The sequence below is a fragment of the Marmota marmota genome, unplaced genomic scaffold (genome assembly GCF_001458135.2).
Source record: "Marmota marmota marmota unplaced genomic scaffold, marMar, whole genome shotgun sequence".
Lineage (NCBI taxonomy): Eukaryota > Metazoa > Chordata > Mammalia > Rodentia > Sciuridae > Marmota > Marmota marmota.
The window spans coordinates 324,051-337,192 of record NW_026000225.1 but is presented as its reverse complement, the minus strand read 5'-3'; the positions used below and the strand labels follow the sequence as shown (position 1 = coordinate 337,192).

The 13,142-nt window shown below is 35.2% G+C and overlaps 1 long non-coding RNA gene across 1 annotated transcript; it reads left to right on the top strand.

Annotated features, from left to right (window-relative positions):
* The first annotated feature begins 585 nt into the window (after positions 1-585).
* Positions 586-7,919, top strand: LOC125613267. Its single transcript, XR_007343772.1, has 4 exons — positions 586-1,415; positions 5,469-5,641; positions 6,884-6,961; positions 7,371-7,919. It is a non-coding gene; the product is annotated as an uncharacterized LOC125613267 (long non-coding RNA).
* The last annotated feature ends 5,223 nt before the right edge of the window (positions 7,920-13,142 follow it).

Below are 13,142 nucleotides of genomic sequence, written 5' to 3'. Positions count from 1 at the left end.
TACTCAAGGTTTCCAACTTTCCCTAGGAAATAAAACATGGCAGATTATCACATAAAATGTGGGACTTTAAGTTGTTAGTTTCCAAGGTCATTGTGTTGGGTAGTGATGGATAATGGCACTGAGTCAAAAGAAATATGAATTAAAAAATGTAGTTTTCTCTTCCTTCATATACTGGGTTTAAAACAGTATAAATTATGCCAATAACTATGGCGTAAGCATTGCTTTTAGAGGTGCGTTTCCAGGTCTCAAAGCTCTAGGATTGATTTTGGGTAAACTTATCTGAAATGTCCTTTTAAACAAGTATTTAAGCAATCCAGGGCCTGATTTCCTGATAAAATTCACACGACTTAGATTCATGAATAACTCTCTCTTTGCAGCTGATCACCAATTTTTCTGTGTTATTTTACATACCCCCAACAGTTTTAGACAACTTCTAAAAGACTGGCCTGACCTAAAACTTTTTTGCCTGCATTTTGGTTGACAGCGGACCTCTCCCACTTACTGAAAATAACATTGCAGATTTCCTGCCTAACAAATGGTGGCAAAGAGGGGCAGAAAAAAAAAAAAAACGAGGCGTCAGTGATCCTACCTATGAAAATAGGGCACATGCTGTGCTAAAAAAGGAGAAGGATGAAAGGTCACTCAGTGGCTGTGTATCCATCCATTGTTCAGTGCAGGAGACGCTGACTCACTGTGCTGATGGCTGGGGAAATCCTGTATTTCCCTCGCTGGGGGCTGTTGGTTTCATCTTGCTTAGGAGAGGCAGGCGCTTTATTGTTCTGCTGGAGACTTCGTGCCACTATTGCAGACTTGTGCCAAGTTGCAGGTGGCCTCTATAAATTATGTCATTGGGAGTTAACGTTTGGGGTGTAACATTTTCTTCTATTGTTTGAACATTCTTTTCACTCACCTGGAACAATGTGGCTAAGTCTTCAAGAAAAAATCCTCCCATGCTCACCTGTTGTATTTTTATGCTGTTGTGGGTTTTTTGTTGTTATTTGTGGTGCTGGGGATGAAACACAGGGCCTCATGCATGCTGGGCAAGTGCTGTGCCAATGAGCTACACCCCCGAACCTTTCTTCTGTTACTCTCAAAAGAAGTTAATCTCTGCATTTTTATCATATTAGATAAATATCATGTAATTGTCAATTATTTATTTCATCATATTAAGAGAATACTACATGGGTTGTCAATGATATCCAATATCATGAACTCAATACTATCCTCCTCAATTTACAAGAAGGAAACAACAAACGTTAAGACATGGTGTCTGCCTTAAATGCATGAAGAAACTAAGTCAACTCGAGAATAATATGGCCTATAACTCACATCAGTCCCATGGCTGCAACTGAAGACCAAGGAGGACTCAGTGTGGAACTACGTGGACTAAGGTCAAGGAAGAAGTCACCAAAGAGGTAATGAGTGACTCGAGGGTTCGAAGTTTACGTAGGTTCTAAATTGGGAGGAAAAAAAATAATTCTGGTAAGGAACTGGCTATAAAACACTTGGAGTCAAACTAAAAACATGCTGGCAGAAAACAGTAAATTAAAAGTAGGCCTGAAAAACAAGAGAATATGCAAAGAGAAACTTAAATATGTGTTAAACTTTTATGTATGCTTCTGCAAATTGATGAGAATAGTGTTATGTGCATGTAATAACTTATGTAGTATTTTCTTAATATGATGCAATAGATAATTGCCGATTACATGAAGTTAACCTAACGTAATAGAAAGAGATAACATTGTGGTATTTGGCTTGATGCACTAGAAAAAAGAGGACCTTTAGATATGTGCAAAGATACAATTAAAGCAATGCTAGAGAAATGCAGCAAGTGTTTATTAATTATTAATATAATACTTGCAAAGTAAATGAATAATTAAATTAAAATTTAATGTAGAGATGTTTAGAATTACTGAAGAGGATAAACTATTTACTAACATTAAAGAATCCACTTATGGACAATTAAGATTCTATGCCCAAATTACAGAATGATGAAACTGCTGGGATCAAAGATAATTTCTTTCAATCCTCTAGTATATTTGATGAAGAATTTTTGGTAAGATATGTACTATAGTAAACTCTCTATTATCTTGACAAATGCACACTTGTATAGGCAGCCTGATGCAGGTCACATTATTTTAAAACATTCCACAATTTAGACTTATGCTAGGTTGTACTAATTGTTCTGAATTAGTGAAGTTTTAAACATTCAAGGTAAGGAAAATCTGATCAGAGTAAGCAAACGGGTTCCATGTTCCAGGTGGTGCTTTGTTGACAAAACTGTGCATTATGGAGATATCATTTAAAAACTTATTGTAATAAACTGAGCTTGTTTCTTTTGTCCATTGCATAGAATATATATTTCCCACTGAGCTGTTCTCAACAATTTGCACTTGCTGATTTGCAAAAGATTTTGTTGAAAGGTTTTTTTGTTTGTTTTTGTAACTTTAAGTTTATTCAAGTTTCTTTTCCTCTCCCTCTATCCTTCCTGCCCACTTTTAATTTTCTTTACTATTTTATTGTCTGTTTCTTTAGGCTCAATGAATTATCTTTAAGCTTTTCTAAAATTTGATGGATTTAATTTTATTTGACATCTTGGTTATTTCCCATGATGCTACTCCTAACTGAAATCTGACTCTCATCTGTCATTCTGAGTGCAATCCAATATTAGAGAATCTTTCAATATCTACCTGTTGAGTCTTTTGGAAATTACTCAGAAATATCTGTAGAACTCTGTCTTGCAAAGTATGGCCAATAGGTTTAACTGCAATAATTTTCATTTTATTGCTATATGAAATACCTTTTGCTCTTGAATAACTTCAAGAATATTTGAGTAATAAACAGGTCAAATCTCTGGATATAAAATCTCACAACCTAGCAAAGCAATGGTGATTTCATTCTTAATGTAGACAATGTTTTGTCTATATGTGACCTTTTCTTTAATTTTTGTTTTATTTTATTGATTCTTCTTAGTTATACATGACAGTAGAATCCATTTTGATAAAATTATATAAGCATAAGCTATATATTTCATTCTAATTAGGACCCCAATCTTATGGGTGGGCACTTAATGGTGGGGTTCACTTAAGTATTTTCATAAGTGTACATAGGACAATTATGTTAGATTTATTCCTTTTGATTTCCAAGTATTCATATGCACATTCTCCTTATCATTTGCATATAATTTGTATATTCAGAGTCTTGTTCTTACATCAAAGTAAGTTTTAAATGGAAAGGTTTCATAATCATTAGGTGTCTCTCACTGACATGATTTGAATTGGCAATACTAAAACAGAGTAGATCTCAGTTCAGGAGAAAGGACTTGGGAAACAGACAAAAATTGCCTCTTTATTGCTGAAAAAAAAATACAGCTTCTATTTTGAGCTTTTGTGTATAACTTTACATCCCTTTAAATTAGAGGATTAATTCCTGTGTTCAATGAATCATAGATTCTGATGTATCTCCCTATCAGGAAACTTCCACAAAATCCAGGGTCCAGAGTTTTTATTGGGGTTTACATAGCCACATTTGATTGAATCACTGGCTATATGATTGAACTCAATATCCAGCCTCTTCCTTCCCCCAGGGTTGGGAGATTTGGCTGACCTCAAAGTGAGATCCCAAAGTCCCATCAAAAATAACAAAGGCACTCACTCATATCACTTGGAAAATTCCAAAGATTTAGAGTCTCCCTTTCAGGAACCAGGGACAAAAATCCCTCAAATTATTTATTATCCAACTGGGTCCAATAATTTTAGCAACTTTTATCAATGTTATTATGCCACTGAGTACCATAATAACTGTGAGGCAAAGGAAGTTTCCTGTGAGTGTTCACACTATTCCTCAGAGACGAGAAAAGAGTGCAGATAGGAGTACACGTTCAGTTGAAGATAACCTCGGACACTCTGAGAAACTAAATGCTTTAGGACATAAAGAATGTCAGGTGCTCCACTCATTTTCAATTTTCAGATTTGTAAACAAAAGAATAAAGGAGCCCATCATAACGTACTTCTGTAAATTAAGTCAAATAAAAATGTGGTTTTGAATTCTGTACTCATTAAGTAGAATGACAATTAAAAAGTAACTTCTGAGGAAAAGCTGATGAATTCTCATTTTTGGAAGAACAAATAGAGACAGAAGGTAAACTGGAACCCTCCAGAATTTGAGATACAGATGTCTGACATATGCTGTTTACAACCATTATCACTGCCTGGTGGCAACACAGGAAAAGGAACTTCCATTGAACACTTTGGTATTTGCTGTGTTGATGCAGGTTTGATTTATCTTATAGTCTTCCTAGAGAAGCAATAACAGACTTATAAAGATTACATTAGCATTTTTATACCTTTATAACAGTGGCTTAGGTGATGGCTTTGCATCTTATTAAACAAAAATAAGGATACTTAAAAAGTAGCCTGCTAGAGTTACAAGACATAAGGAGTCTCATGGATTACTTATTTATACCAGCTAATCCTGAGTCAGTGAAGGATCAACAGAAGAAACCAGACTTGCTTCATCAAAGAAGAAGGGCTTGAAGAGGAGGGTTCATTTAGGAACATAAGGAGAGATCTCTTCTGGTCTCTTTCCTTCAGACAGTTAATTCAGTAGCATTTTACATTTAAGACAAGTGAAGCCCAAGACAAGATAATTTCAACAAAGCTCTAAAACAGATACTGTTTAAATAAGAGTACAACAAAAAAATGTTAAAAGTCTTAATTAGCTTTCCATTTCTATATCAAAATACCCAAGATAAACAGCTTATAAAGAAGAAAGGTTTATTTTGCCTCACAGTTTTGGAGGTTTCAGTCCACGATCAATAGGCTCCATTGCTTTTGGTCTGCTGCAGATTGGTGCCTCAAGACACAGAGTGCATGTGGGAGCAAAGTATTCCTTTCATGGCTATGAATGAAAAAGAGAGAGTGGAGGCCCTAGGGCCCCACAGTCCATTTAAAACCCTTGATGACCAAAAGATGCCCCACCACCAGACCTCACTTCATACAGTTTATGCAATCTCCCAATAGCACCCAGATGGGAATAAGCCTTTAACACAAAGGTCTTTGGGGAGCATTTAAGATCTAAGCTACAGTAAACTTCAACCTCAATGAACTTAAAACATTCCTCAACTATCCATCTGCTTTACATGAAGCTAGAAGTGATAGAGACTATGAAGAAATTATTTACTAGGAAATTTATTTTCCTCAAAAGGAAAATAACAGTTGTTTTAGACATTTTTACATCATACCACTTTCATATCACATTTAAGTAGACATTTTGCTTGTCAGGTTGCTTGTGTCAGATTAGCATGATTTATTTCGATGATTATCTTAATATTTTAAGTAAAACTTGTCCCTCTGTGGTGTTGGAAACTCTTTGTTAACATTAAGTGTCAGAATCATAAATTAACAAGGAAACTGTTTGGTTCCTATGCAACTCCAGGAGAAAATGTTTTGTTCTCTTGGTTCTTGCAGAAAAGACTGCAGAGAGATCTTGGACCTAAGGACAAAACCAGATAAGAATCAGTACAAAGGCACCAAGACTTTTGCACAACTGGATAAAGGAAAGAAAGGAAATTCCAGCTATATGCAGTGTAACTGGTTACCTTTACAGTATAAATAAAATCTCTAAAAGGGCCTGATATTTGGTAAGATCTCGTTTCTGAAGAATGCTTCTTTAAACATTGATTGGTATTTTATCATGTACAGTTCATGAGGCCTATCTGTGACCCAGATCTTTGTAGGTAAAGCCCAAGATTTTATACTGGATTCATATAAGATAGGCAAATGATTAACATTTTCCATGTATAAAGAACTCTTCAAAAAGATAAATATAAAACAGAAAAAAATGGTATATAACAGGCAGATTGCAAAATAAGAAATACAACTAGCAAACAAACACATTGGAAAAGCATTTGCCCCCCCTAGCAATCAAAGAAACGTGATGAATAAAATATTTAGCAATTTTTATTTACTCAATTGGCAAATAGGTAAAAATTATACAATCTCCACTAAATGAATGTTCAGCATCTTCTTAACTTATAGTAATAAGTGGAGAGAAATATGCTAATAAGTATGAGTCATTTTTGAAAGTTTTATATTTGTGAAACAGAAATAGTACTTTTATAAATTTATATTATATAAGAGCTATACAAAGAGTTGAGAATGAGATTTCTTCACAGTAAGAATGTGGAAACAATGCAACTTTGTAACTGTAAAGGTTTATTAAATTATAGACTTTTGTGATGGAATATTTATTAAACAGTGACTAGTATATTCTCAAAGTACATGTTCATCATATATTAAGTCTTAAAGAAAGAGTTTTAAAAGAAGTACAATTTCTATTTGGTTATGAAAGATGCTATATGGAAAAAAACACTAAAATATAAGCTAAAATTTTAATATCTGGTGTCTCTAGATGTGAAAATATATTTCATTTTATACTTTTATTCTATATTTTTCAATTTTTATATGAAACATGAATTATTTTTAGAGATAGAGAAAACAATGAATGAAGGAGAATGAAGTAAAATGATCTTTAATAGCCTTTCATCATCAAAATGTTGTGATTCTGTTTTTGGAAATAAAGAGTATATTTATATATTTTAGTTGTAATGGGATTTTGTCTTGCATATCAGCATAGTCCTGTTTGGCATACCTCTGAACCAAGTAAAGGAGAGGAAATATGCACTATAACATAAGAGAAAATAGAGTGTAACAATTTAGGAGGCCAGGGATTCTTCTTGGAGGATGGCTGGATATAGCTGAATATATGCACCCATGTAACCCTCCCCTCCAAACACACATGAAACAAAAGTTTCAAACACAAATACAAAAACTTACCAACTTTACACAGAGTGATAATTCTATTATATTTCTTTTATTTTTAGGATGATGGTAAGAGTTATAGAACATTGCACTAGGAGCTCAAAACATCCTGAGCACAAAAGTATACAAATATTCCCTAGGTATGGACCAAAGATTGAGACTCCAGAGTGGGGTAAACTAATAAGGTGACTAAAAAGAAAAAAAAATTGTATGAACTTTTGTTTGTACTAATTTATTATCTTAATGTCTATATGTATACCTTTTCATAGTGTAAATATTAATACCACTAATGCATATAAGTTATAAATGAACATGAATAACATAGATTAGAGACGTGTTCATTTCTTTTCCTTCATAAAACTGTGTGATTAAAAATTTGAAAAAAAGGGGGGATATGGACTAAGGGTATGCAAAAAGAGATGAGAGGAGAAGACAGTTCTAATTAGGAGAGTTCCACTCAAAAAAGAATGAGTCTTGCAGGATGAATTATATTTTGCCAGACATACATATAAAAAAGATATCATAAAGAAGTGTTATTTTTGTGTTCAGATGATCAGATTGCAGAGGGGTCCTTGGAGGATCCCAAGAATGATGGGAATCAAATCTGAAGACAGCACAGGAGAAGAGGAAGGAAGCATCAGAAAGTTTTCCTTCTATCTAAAGACACTAGGGCAGGGTGGTTTCTACAGAGCTTCTCTTACTGGTGCCTTAGGAGCTGTGGTGCATGCCTTTTATTTATTTATTTTTTTGTCCAACTATATTCTCCACTCATCGTCATCTACTTAGTACCCCAGGAGGCTGACCCATGGCTGCATAAATGGGTTATCTTGCCCTATGTCTTTCATTTGGTTCCTTCAGTGGGATGAGGAATAAGCATCAAGAGGTCAGAACCAAAAAGAAGGTGAGTCTGGAAGAAGATCACTTCTCGGATCACGCTCAACTAGATACTCATGGTGGCTGTCTCTCTTACAAAAGGGTATATGTCATATAGCTGCACACGCTTTCTTTAGTTCTGGGCACCAGAAACTTCCATTGTCAAGCTACTTTAGACCGTGACAGGAAGGGAGTCATTCCATATTTGTTTCCCTATATTTGACGCAGAACTTTGTAGAAAAGAACTATATTCTATTAAACTTTTCTCAAAATTTGAGCGTGCATCTATTTCATGTTGGGATTCCGACAGATACAGGTTCAAAAGAAGTGGGACTGGATTTCTATATGGGCAGAATATAGAACACCAATAGTCTGAGCACTTGGAAGCAGGGCCAGCACAGGAAAAGAAGAGAGATAGGGGTTAACTGGAAATGCCAATAAAAGGTTTATCAGGCCATCTGTATAAGGCAGCCTCAGTTTCTCATTATAGCCCAAGAAGAGAACTGAGAAGGGAAATGACACACAGGGGACTTCTGTGGGAATGTTCAATACCTTAATATGGCAGACAACCCATAGGGGTTCACTTTATTATTCATTCTTATCACTGTACATTTATATTTCATGAACTATTCTTCATGTGAGATATATTTCACAACTAAACAAATAGGAGGGAAAGAGTGAATGATTGTGAGTGAGGAGAACGATAGTACATGTGAATTATTTTAGTGAAATATTTGATATGTTTTACATACTATTTTATGTTATTTAATTTCCTATTAGAATTGTGAAGTAGAAATGCTCATCCTTTATTTCAGATATTTACAGCAATATTTGAAAGTGTCATATGTAGGCTGTCATAATTCTATCATTCAATCAGAAAAAATTGTGAATCCCCAAATTATAGTATTCCATTTTGCAAAATATTCTTACTTGCCATCTCAAATCAATTTTAACCCAGAGGGTTTTGAATAACTAATTTTTATTTTCTAAAGATTCTTTAATCATTAACAGGAAAATTTAAAGTTCAATTAATGCAAGCTCAAAACCATTGCCAGCTTGTGAAACAACCTCAAAATAGATAGCTTTAAAATATTTACAATATTTTTATCAGTCTGAATTTTAAAAGTGAAGAAAATGTTCAATTCATCCCAGTTATCACAGCAATGAAGGATGCTTATAAATATCTAAGCAGGATGGAGTTTGGCATTATCTGGTTTTTAAACAGAAAATTTCTCAGTACATATGTGCATAAAATCCCCTTGAGATTGACCTAGCAATGGAGAATAGTTTCAGGGATAAAAACAGAAAAGTGTTTATGATACTCATTCCCTACTGAGAATATAAATGAGTAAAGACATTATTATTAAACCCATTTGAATTGGATTTTTTTCTCCAACAACTTATATTTATTGCTTTTGGTTTCATTTTAAAGTCAACGTGAATTCAGATGTGAGGAAGGAAATGCTTTATTCATATGAAATTTCTGCAGTGATTTATACACGAAGGCTTCAGGCAAAAAGTAAGATGAAAGCACTTTATTCTCCATTTAAAATTCTTTTCCACAGTTCATAACTAAAATTCTTTCTCACTGGTTATTGAGTTTAAACTCACTTAAAGCCCTGAAAAAGGCATGGGAGACTTGCTCTCTAGGTGGACTCAGTCCCCTCCTAATACAGAAGTTGCTGGAGCAGAAGAGGAGCAAAGGACATGATGACTAGAAGAAAATCTACCTTGTACAGCTTGACTTGATTTCTGTGGTGGGGTTGGGAGCTAAAAAGTTCAAAAGGTAGTGGAAGCAACTGGACAGGGATGGGAGCTTGGAGGGCCTAGGAAACTAAACCTAATACTAAACACTTTTTACTTACAACAGTAAATCATTCTAGGCTCTTGAGAAATAGAACAATCCAATACATAGACTATTTCAGGAGAACTAATCTTATAGCCACATACCATATCAGTTGAACTGAATCCAGAGAGGTCAAACTTTGGGGCAACTGCAGCAATAAGAACCCATAAATGAGAGAGGGGTGGACCAACCAATAAGCTTGTATGATAATTTCAAATAGAAGATGTTGGTGGAAGGATGGACACAGAAGCAGGAATTGGAAGAGTAAAACATAATTGCAAATCTTCTAGCCTTCAAGATTGAGGAGATGGAGGCCAGAACAGGACCACTGGGAATATGTTTGTGATTACATACAGATTTCAGTGAGGAAGATCAGCTTGATTTAGCATATTGAGTTTGTGAATGTGCACAGTAGGTAGTGTGATTGTGTTGGTAGCCACTAGTGGCTAATTCTGTCCAACAGAATTAGAATGAAAAATAGGAGCAGAGAGAATGGGAAAGATATTTAGTGTGCCATGAAAGCAGAGTGAAGGAGCAGGAAGAGAAGCAATGGGATGCAATGCTATAGAAATGGACAGAAGAGCTCTGAGAAGCAGACAGGGACAGGGGTCAAGATTTTACTGACATCAAGGATGTGGAATTTGAGAATGAGCTCCGCAGGATGAAGTAGCTGAATTTAATGGGGTAGCCATGGTTCAAGTCAGAACACAGCAGTTAATTTAGAAGGTAGTGAAGGCAGATCGCTAAACAAAGTTGCTGAATATTGATCACAGGAAGAAACGAGCAAGGGTAAGAACAAACTAGAAAGTGTGATGCAGAATAGCACTTACAGAGACATCGGCATCAACTACAAGGTTTATTATTTTGGGTAGGGTAGTTGTTGTTTGCTTTTTTGTTTGTTTTAATTTCTGTTGGATTTGGTTTTGGAACCTGAGATTCTTAGGAAATGGGAATCAAGAGGCCACCTGTTTCCAAATATAGTACTGCCGTGGATATAAACTGCCATGATTCATCTGAAAACAGGTTCAATGCCATAGCTGTTTTTTAATTTTATTTTTGTGGCTTGAAATGAAGAGTTACAAAGATCAGCTCACATGAATAAAAAGGAAAAATTTAAAAAAAATGTTAAAATACTTTTTGTATCCGATTTCATTGCAAAGGACAGCTTCATAGCCCCCTTCATACTGGTAAGAAAACAGCATCTTGAGACTACTTTCTGCCCGCTCAAACTGTGAGCATAGACTAGAACCAGATGTGTTCTGACCTTCTCCAAACCTACACACAGGCAGGAGGCCATCACATACTGTTTAAATACAGCCCACATGTCACAAAGGCAGGCTCGGGTTTTCCATGATGCACCTACAAGGCTGAGGCCCAGCCAGCTGGCAACGAAGGCCCTAGGCTACAATTCTACAAAGAACATGTTCCCCAGAGAGGAAAGCCTGTGCTGTGGACAGAGAAGTCACCAAGTGGTCACTCTTCTACCAAAGATGGATCATCATTGGCCTAAGCTGCTTCAGCAGAAATTTGATACATACTTTTGAACTTTTTCCATTTCCTCATAATGAAAAAAAGACATGGAGATGTTTGTTAACCTGAAAGGTTAACTTTTAGAAACTGGAAAAGCCAAAAAAGAGAAGAGTGCTTTAGGTTATTTGTTGTTGTTTTGTTTTGTCAACATGACTCAAGCAACAGACTCTTGCCACTTCCCGTGTGGTCAACTGCCACTATCCAGTGTATCTCTCACTGGGAATTTTAGTTTTTAAATTCAGCTTTGACATTTTTCTTAATTTCTTTCCATTGCTCTTTTTAGACCACCCTGAAAATATTTTCAAAAAAAATTTTAAACTTGTCTGTTTCTCTTACATGCGCGCGCGCACACACACACACACACATACCAATATCTCTCTCTCTGTCTCATTCCTGATCTTAAAGAATGAAGATAATACATTTTAACTATCAAGTTTAAGTTCAACAAATGTATTTTGAATACCAAGTGACAGTAAGCGCTTTGTTTTTGTTTGAAAATAGCTATATTACTTTTGGGAAAATTATATTTTCTTCAATTTTTCTTCTTCCTATTGAAAAACATACTCACATATAATCAATATTGACCACCCACATATAATCAATATTGACTATTGGTTAATTCTCCATTGTCCTTTCATGCATGTTTATAAATACATATATAAGCACACATATATACACATACATATGTGTTTGCACACTTATAATCTTTAAATAACATATATATATATACACAAATATATATATAAAATCAGCTTCTTTCACTCAATATGCCATGATTATCATCCCTAGTTCAAAAATGTATAACTACATTCTTATTTTAATAGTTGTATCATATGATAGGATGCACACACACTATAATTTTTTAAACTAAGCTCCCAGTGATAGACTTCTAAGTTATTATGATTTTGTATGATTAAATTTCAAGAAGTAAACTTATGCATGTAGTTTTTCATTCTCTTCCAAAATCTTATTGTTTGTCAGTAGGTCAGCAACTCTTCCCCTCTCCATGTTTCCTAACCTTACTTCAGATTGGCTTAAGAGGGCTTGAGCATAATTTTTGCTTGCATGAAGAGCTTTCAAGGAAACCACACTGTATGCACTGCTCCTAGTAGAACAGATGGGATCCAATGGTGGGAGTTGCCTAGAGGTAGAGTTTGGTTCAAACAAAGAAACAAACAAACAAACAAAAAGAAAGCTTTAATAGAGCTATATTAAATACATAATACAGATGAAAAGGTATGCGGAAAGTGGCATAGCACCATAATGGTTAAAACAAATACCACTGTAATGGCGTAATTATGGAAGGAATTGCCTTACTCAGGGGTGAAATCCTAGCTATTGTCTAGTTTTGTACTAAAGCAGGATGAATAATTTTTAGCAATTACAAGGCATTTGGGTCCTAGGTGAAAGACTGAACAGGATGACCCTTTCTATTTCATTCTCCTATAAGTTTCTAAGATTCTCAGGTAGAGCTAATGTTGACCTGGCCTTGAGTCTCACACCCTCACAGCCACTTCCCGAAGTCCTTCCCCAGAAAATGTATGTATATTGTAGTAAGGGACTTTTGATGACCTTATTTTTGACAGATTCTTGACAGGGAAGTAGAAGGAGATATTTGGTATCGGGAAGCCTTTCACAGCTCCCACTTGAATCAGTACTTTTCTAATATCTATTTATAAGTTTCAAACTCAAACATCATGGGTCTCAAATAGGACTAATTTCTGTTCTTCCCTTTCCTAGAAGATATCCAGAATTTCAGTCCATAATATTTTGCTGGATTTTGAGTCCCTGGGTTGACAAAGAAGAATAGCAATAGGAAGAAATATGTACATTCCAGCATGCCATTATACCCCAATTATAAATAAATATTGTCAATCAGAAGTACAGGGGATCAGGACAATGTAGACACTCTGTTTCAATGGACAATTTCTCACAACAGCCTCAAGAATAGATATACTTCAGAGGAAGCATCTCTGCCAGTTCCTAGGAACCAGGATCAGCCAACTCACCTTCACAGAGACTCTACTGCAATGTTCTAGCCATGCTCAGACACATTCATTAATGGAATGTAG